Source organism: Hyperolius riggenbachi, chromosome 9, assembly GCF_040937935.1.
Source record: "Hyperolius riggenbachi isolate aHypRig1 chromosome 9, aHypRig1.pri, whole genome shotgun sequence".
NCBI lineage: Eukaryota > Metazoa > Chordata > Amphibia > Anura > Hyperoliidae > Hyperolius > Hyperolius riggenbachi.
The window spans coordinates 284,288,623-284,295,780 of NC_090654.1; positions in this window are offsets into that span (position 1 = coordinate 284,288,623).

The following is a 7,158-nucleotide window of genomic DNA, read 5'->3' on the forward strand; positions in this document are numbered from 1 at the left end:
GTAACATCTTTCCTCTCCCTGATTTACATTCTGCTTTTTGGCTGTTGGAAACAGCTGTAAACAGCTGTCATTTCCCACAATGCAACAAGGCTCCCACAGTGTGATGTCAGAACCATGGCCCTGACATCACACTGTGGGAGGGGTTTCACCACAATATCAGCCATACAGCGCCCCCTGATGGTCCATTTGTGAAAAGGTAAAGATTTCTCATGGGAAAGGGGGTATCAGCTACTAATTGGGATGAAGTTCAATTCTTGGTTAGGCCCTGTTCACATCACAAACACGGATGGCCACGAATGAGGAACGCAATGCATGCGAACGCACACCATCCGCGTTTGTGTGCGTTGCGTGGCTGATCCCATCACTGAAAAGTGAATGGGCCAGCCACGCGTTTTTACAAAAAATGCGTGCAGCATGCGTTCCCGGACCGCACAGGTCCGGAACGCATGCAGTGTGAACATCAGACTTTGCACTCTATGCAATGTCTGATGTCGTGCGTGTCGGCCACCTGCACGCGTTTCCAAAACGCGGCTGGAAACGCGTGCAGTGTGAACGGGGCCTTATGGTTTCTATTTAACATCGCATGATGCAATATTATGTACTCATCTCAGACTGATAACAAATAAAATGTATGACTTTAACTCTTGTATCATGAAGTAATCCAGCTGAAGTTAATGTTTGTTACATGTTTGAACCTCCCCTCCTGGCATATCGACAGCCACCCAATCTAAAACAGATGATTGTCAGGAGTTCTTTGAATAGGACACAACAGTACAGAACATCGCCCGGCCAACAAAATAGGTGCGAGATCTGCAGACACATCTACTCCACTAACAGGATAACAATACCAGATACACAACAGGAATACAGAGTACAAGGCACATTTTCCTGTTATTCATCTAATCTGGTGTATCTGATCATGTGTGGTAAATGTCCCAAAGGAACTTATACGGAAGAAGCTGGACAAACTCTCCATAAACGTATGAATGGACAGAGGTACACCATTAACAATACCAACTCTGATCTCCCAGTCCCCACACACTTCTGTTCCCATGGACGCAACTTAAATGATCTTCGGGTTACTGCCCTGAATGGTGGCTTTACATCACAAAAAGAGAGAGTAATAGCAGAAACAAAACATATACATTGGTTCAAATCTAAAATACTGAACAAGGATACCAATTTTTTACATTTGTATGAGGTGTAGGATATTTATTGTCATAATTCTTTTCCAGCCTAGAGTCTAGGCATGGGCAAATTTGGCCCTCCAGCTGTTAAGGAACTACAAATCCCACAATGCATTTGCCTTTGAGTCATGACTGTGGCATTTAGACTCCTGCAATGCATTGTGGGACTTGTAGTTCCTCAACAGCTGGAGGGCCAAGTTTGCCCATGCCTGGTCTAGACAAACTGCATGTATTCTGCTTGCAGATAAACTTGAACTTGGAATTTACCGTGCGATCGTTTGTACACACGTCTGACTTGACGTCCAAACGACCGCTCTGAACGACCGGTCGTTTGGAAAAATCAGACGTGTGTATGCACCTTACAGTAGACCTCCAGACTAAAAATCTACTCAGCAGCACTGAAAAGGCTTGGTGTTTCTTTAACAGTTTCACAGCATCAGTGTGAGGAAATGCGGAGAAGCCGCCGCTGGTACTCAGAGTAAGGCGGCTGATTCCGCGTGCAACATGGCAGCTGGCGCGCAGTCGGAGCACGAAAAAACCGCCACATGCCCAGACAACAGGGCGGCGGATTGCGCTTCCAATGCGGCAGGTTACACGCATAGGCCGACTCCTATCAGTAATGCTGAATGCGGAGAAAACGCCGCACGCAGAGACGGCGGTGCGGCGGATTCCGCATCCAAAACAGCAGAAACATTACAACATATGTCTGGTGTGGCTGGGACTGATAGTCCACACTGGTTCAGGAGGACGCGCGTGCGCGCAGAGAGGCAGGGCCTTTATGACAGTCAGAAGGAGGTGAGCTGACCAAGCCGGTCAGCTGACAATTGCTGCAGCCTTCATTGGTCCAGCACTTAGGGGAGGCGCTGGAGAGCGCTTGAGTATATATACTGGGTGCTGGACATTTCTCTGGTGTCTGGCGTTGCGATCACTACGTGGTAGCACTTAGACCTTGTCAGTATCTGTGTTATTAGACAGTTTCGTAGGTGTTGATGATCACGGAGCTCACACCTTAGTCTAGGATTTCTGTACTATTTGTATATTGTTATTATCTAGCTTAGTTCCTGGAGTGTGAGAATCTTGGAGCTCACACTCAAGACTAGGCATTGTTGATTATCTGTTATGACCTTCCGCTTTCCTGACCATCCTCCTGATCTCTGATTTTGTACCTTTGTCATTCTGATCTTCTGTTGCCGAACTCTGCTTGCCTTATGGCCCATACTCACGAGGCGCGCGCGTGTTGCGGCGACAGGTCGCCCGTGAGTATGGGCTGTTGTACGCGCGCGCACCCCGAACTGTCGCCCGTCGCTCATGTCGCCATGCGATTGAAAGTTTCAATCGCATGGCGACAGTCGCCGCCGCACCTACGCCGCAACTGTCGCTAGTCCGCGTGAGTACGCGGACTAGCGACAGCAACCTCCATTAAAGTATATGGAGCTTCCGGCGGAGGGAGGAGGAACGTCGGCGACAGCTTCCGCCTCGCCGCTGGTCCCTCTTCCGCGTGTGTACGCGGAGGGACCTGGCGAGGAGCTGTCGCCGGCCTGTCGCCCACACGCTCACGTGTGCTGGCGACAGGCAACATTTGCAGCCCGTGAGTACGGGCCATTAGACTCCGCATCTGCCTCCTGTCTCTGTACCTTATCTGTCTGCACGTTTACGACCTGGCCTGTCCGACCTCGAGAACTATCTTCCCTGTTAGGAGATAGTTCACAGACCTGTCAGTGACACTTCACCATTGGTGTCACTCACATTCTGTCCTTCCCACCTACAGTCTTGCTCCGCCCCTTGGGGAGCTTCAGACCTGTGGAAGGAATCTGAGCTTTGGCTATATCCCGCACTGCTTAGCACCCTTTTGGGGTGCTCTCCTCAGAGTATACTGTTGCACCAAACACTCTCATCACTCAGGTGTCCAGAGGTTAGCAATATATCTGTATTATCGGTGATACTGCAGATCATCAATAATCGGGTATATATCTGTATTCTCGGTGATACTGCAGATCACCGATAATCAGATCCTCTCTGTGTTACACCGATCATTACAATCAGATCTTTGTTTTTCTTACCCAAGCCACATTTTTGGCTGCACAGAAGAAAACTGCCCTGGCATTTTTCCCCTGATGCTGTGCAAAGCATGATGGGATTCCTGATGTTGTTCTTCTCGTTCTGCTGTTTTAGTGCAATTTTTTCCCCCTTAATTTTGAATTTGAGATTTGAAGCCTAGTGCAGTGCATACAGCTGGGAGGGGTGATCAGGACGGTTGGAACTGTGTCTCATGCTCCCTGTCCCCTCCTTTCAACCAAAAAGATGGCTGCCCCCATGAAATCACAAACATTTGCCTGTTCTTTTAAAACAGGGTGGGTAAGAGATTATATTACTTATCTATTTTAATTAACATAACTAATGTAACTTAATGACAGTATGTTTTTTTAGACTGAAGTGTGCTCCCTTTAAAGTATGGCTGTCCTCGTGACTCACCAATGGTGCATGCTTTGCAGGCAGCCTCACCTATGCACAGGTGGGGTAATTAGTGTCTCCGCTACATGGAATCCACCCAGCTGAGACACTAATTACCCCACCTGTGCATAGGTGAGGTTGTCTGCAAAACATGCACCGTTGGGAGACACGAGGACAGGTTTGAGAAACTGTTACTGTAAGCCCGCCTGAACCACCCTAGGCACCAATAGCAGCACCGTACCAGCATACTGGCGGTTCTGGATCGGGCTGGTCCTGTAACTTACCGTATATGAACACAAGACCATTGCCGTGGAACATTAGAAGCGCATGCCATACAGCACTACCGCGTGTAGCGTGTGTTCAGGGATTTTTAACTCGCGCTGCTCAATTGCTTAATGACTCAACCTCATGATTTGCATACAGAGGAAAGGAAAAAGTATTGGCCACCTATTCAGGAAGAGTAAAATGTGAAAAATATGACCACAGGAAGTCATTATGGCAAATCCTATATCTGCGTATAAAGAGGGTTTGGATGATTTCCTTGCACTGAAAAACATCCATGCCTATAATCAATAGTAGGTAGATCCTGGTTAGTATTGATCACCATCTGGAATCATGAATTAATTATTTCCCTTTTAGGGCTAATTGGTCCAAGCCTTGTAAGGAGTTTTCGCCTTCCTCTGGATCAACTGGTACAGGCCAGTGTTAGCGTTATTCTAGTACCGTAGTTTCTGATTGAACTTGATGGATGTCTTTTCTCAACCCAACTATGTAACAGCATGGTGTTTTCCTACCTGAACAACACCAATTCACTTGGTTCTTGGCATTCGGGAAACGCTTGCAAAAGCCGGTCATTTCTGCCTCTCTGCCTCAACAGAGTACCCTCCATCTCAAGAACCATGTAGACTGGTATTGGACAGAAGAAGGCACCCCACAACCACAGGCTTAGCTCTTCTAGCGATATCAACCTGCATAGGTTATCAGGGGTTAAATAAAAGCTTAGGAAGCACTATAATTTTTAAGTAAAAAACAAATAAGAATATTACAATGTTATTTCCATTGCCTTTAACAAACAGGAAAACACAAATTAAGACACACTGGATGCACAAAAACCATTAGAACGCGCACAACGAACCCCATGAGGTAGCTTTGTGTTCTCTAGTGGGATCAAGCTGTTAAACGGCACATTTCGTTGCCCAGATCTGTACATAAAACTTAAAAGGGAAACAAAATAGGCGGGAAGCAGCGGCAGAGGGATTTGGCTCCGAATGAAGGGCAATCTCTCGACAAGAGGGACATTTGGGAGCCACGCAACATGCAATCCAATTGCTACAGACTGGCAGAGATGCGCAGGCCACAGAAGACAACATCATCTCGCTACAGCAGGGGAAAGCAGAGCATGCATTATTTATCAGAAACACTCTGAGCGAGCAATGATACCTCCGGCCACTTTCAAGTCGGTCATTAGAGAACGCTGAGTGATTGATGTGTCTGCGTACGTTGGCAATTCCCTTAACTGCTGATCTGCAGATCAGCCATCAGATGATATTATCGTATCCAAGGCCAACGTGTGAAGGAGCCACCCCTACAGATAGCGGGTGTGACACTAGGTGTTACCTGGTAACCCCTTCAGCACCAGAGCAAGCTGCTCTCATTTACAACCACAACCAACCGGTAATAAACAATTATATACAATACGTTACATCGTTCATCGGGGCTGGAGGCAGATTCATCTTTCTGTCAGTCGTAAAATGATGTAAATATTTATTTGCCTTCATGGACAACGTTAAAGCATACAGGTGAAACTCTAAAAAGTAGAATATCGTGCAAACAGGGCTGGCCTTAGGTTTCACAGCGCCCTGAGCGTAACCATATTTTGGTGCCGCCCCCCCATTCATCCTCATTGCACACACACACACACACACACACACACACACACACACACACACACACACACACACACACACACACACACACACACACACACACACAGTGGCGTAGCTTAGGAGCTGTGGGCCCCGATGCAAGTTTTACATTGGGGCCCCCTAAGCACTCTATACATAACAATTGATATGGCGCACCAAAACCTGCCAATGACAACTACAGTGTCAGAGGTGCAAGAAGGGGATGGGGAACAGCTTGTTAATGATTACCACTATTCAAAGTATCTACATAAGTCATTATTGTGAGTACAGGATCAATAGAGAGCTAATACTGAAGTTCAGGGAGGGCCCTACGGGGCCCCTCTGGCCCAAGGGCCCCGATGCGGTCGCAACCTCTGCACCCCCTATTGCTACGCCCCTGCACACACACACACACACACACACACACTATACACACACACACACTATACACACACACACACTATACACACACACACACACACACACACACACACACACACACACACACACACACACACACACACACACACACACACACACACACACACTCATGTGCAAGATCCCCTTTAGTGTATATAAGCAGGTTCCCCCCTTTAGTGTATCTAGGCAGATCCCTCTATAGTATATAGAAACAATTGCCCCTTTTAGTGTTTATAACTAGACAGATAAATAGTGTATAGTATACAAGCAGATCCCCCCTTTGGCGTATGTAGGCACCTGTCCCCACACACACACACACTTCCCCAACCGGGAGGCAGTTGGGGAAGCTTACTTTTCTGCTTGTAGCTGGGGACAGAAGATGGTCAGGAGTGACAGGCAGGTCTCTCGATGATTAGTGCACAGCGCAGACATCACCTGTGAGCGAGGGGCGGGGCATGTCTCTCACGCACGGCTCACACAGACTCAGCAAGAGGCAGCAGCAGGTTCCTGGAGTCTTTGCCCACAGCACCCCCAGCGACACCAGAGGGCGGAGCTACCACTCGCAGCAGCCACAGACAGACCCGGAGCCCGCAGCTGCAGCCAGCAGGTCGAAATGCGGCCGGGGCCAGTTGAATGCACATCATGTGCGCCCCCCTGGAACCCGGCGCCCTGAGCGACTGCTCCGGTCACTCAGGTCAAAGGCCGGCCATGCGTGCAAAAGTCAATTTATTTCAATAATTCAACTTAAGGCCCTTTTTCACAGTGCGACGTTAAAGTCGCACGTTAAAAAATATTTTAACATTCACAGTGCACACGTTGCGTTGTGTGTAACAATATTTAGAAAGTGCTGCATGCTCTGCGTTTAGCAATACATTTGCTGCGTTATGTGTGTTACACATGCTCAGTAATTGTAATGGATTGCGGAGACACCGCCGCACGGTCTGGCAGCGGGTCGGCTGTCTCCGCGTTCAGACCGGCGGTTTCCGCACAGCAGCATGCGTCTGGGTTAGCTGAGCCTAGTAGTGCACACAGATGAAGAGCTACGGGCGCGCGCGCTAGGAGGCAGGACCTTTATGTCAGTAGGAGAGGGATCAGCTGATCAGGACGATCAGCTGATCCCAGCGCAGTGGGTGATTGGCTGAGTGGGACTGGGCGGCGCTGAGGAGCGCTGCACTATATATACTTCTTGCCTGTCA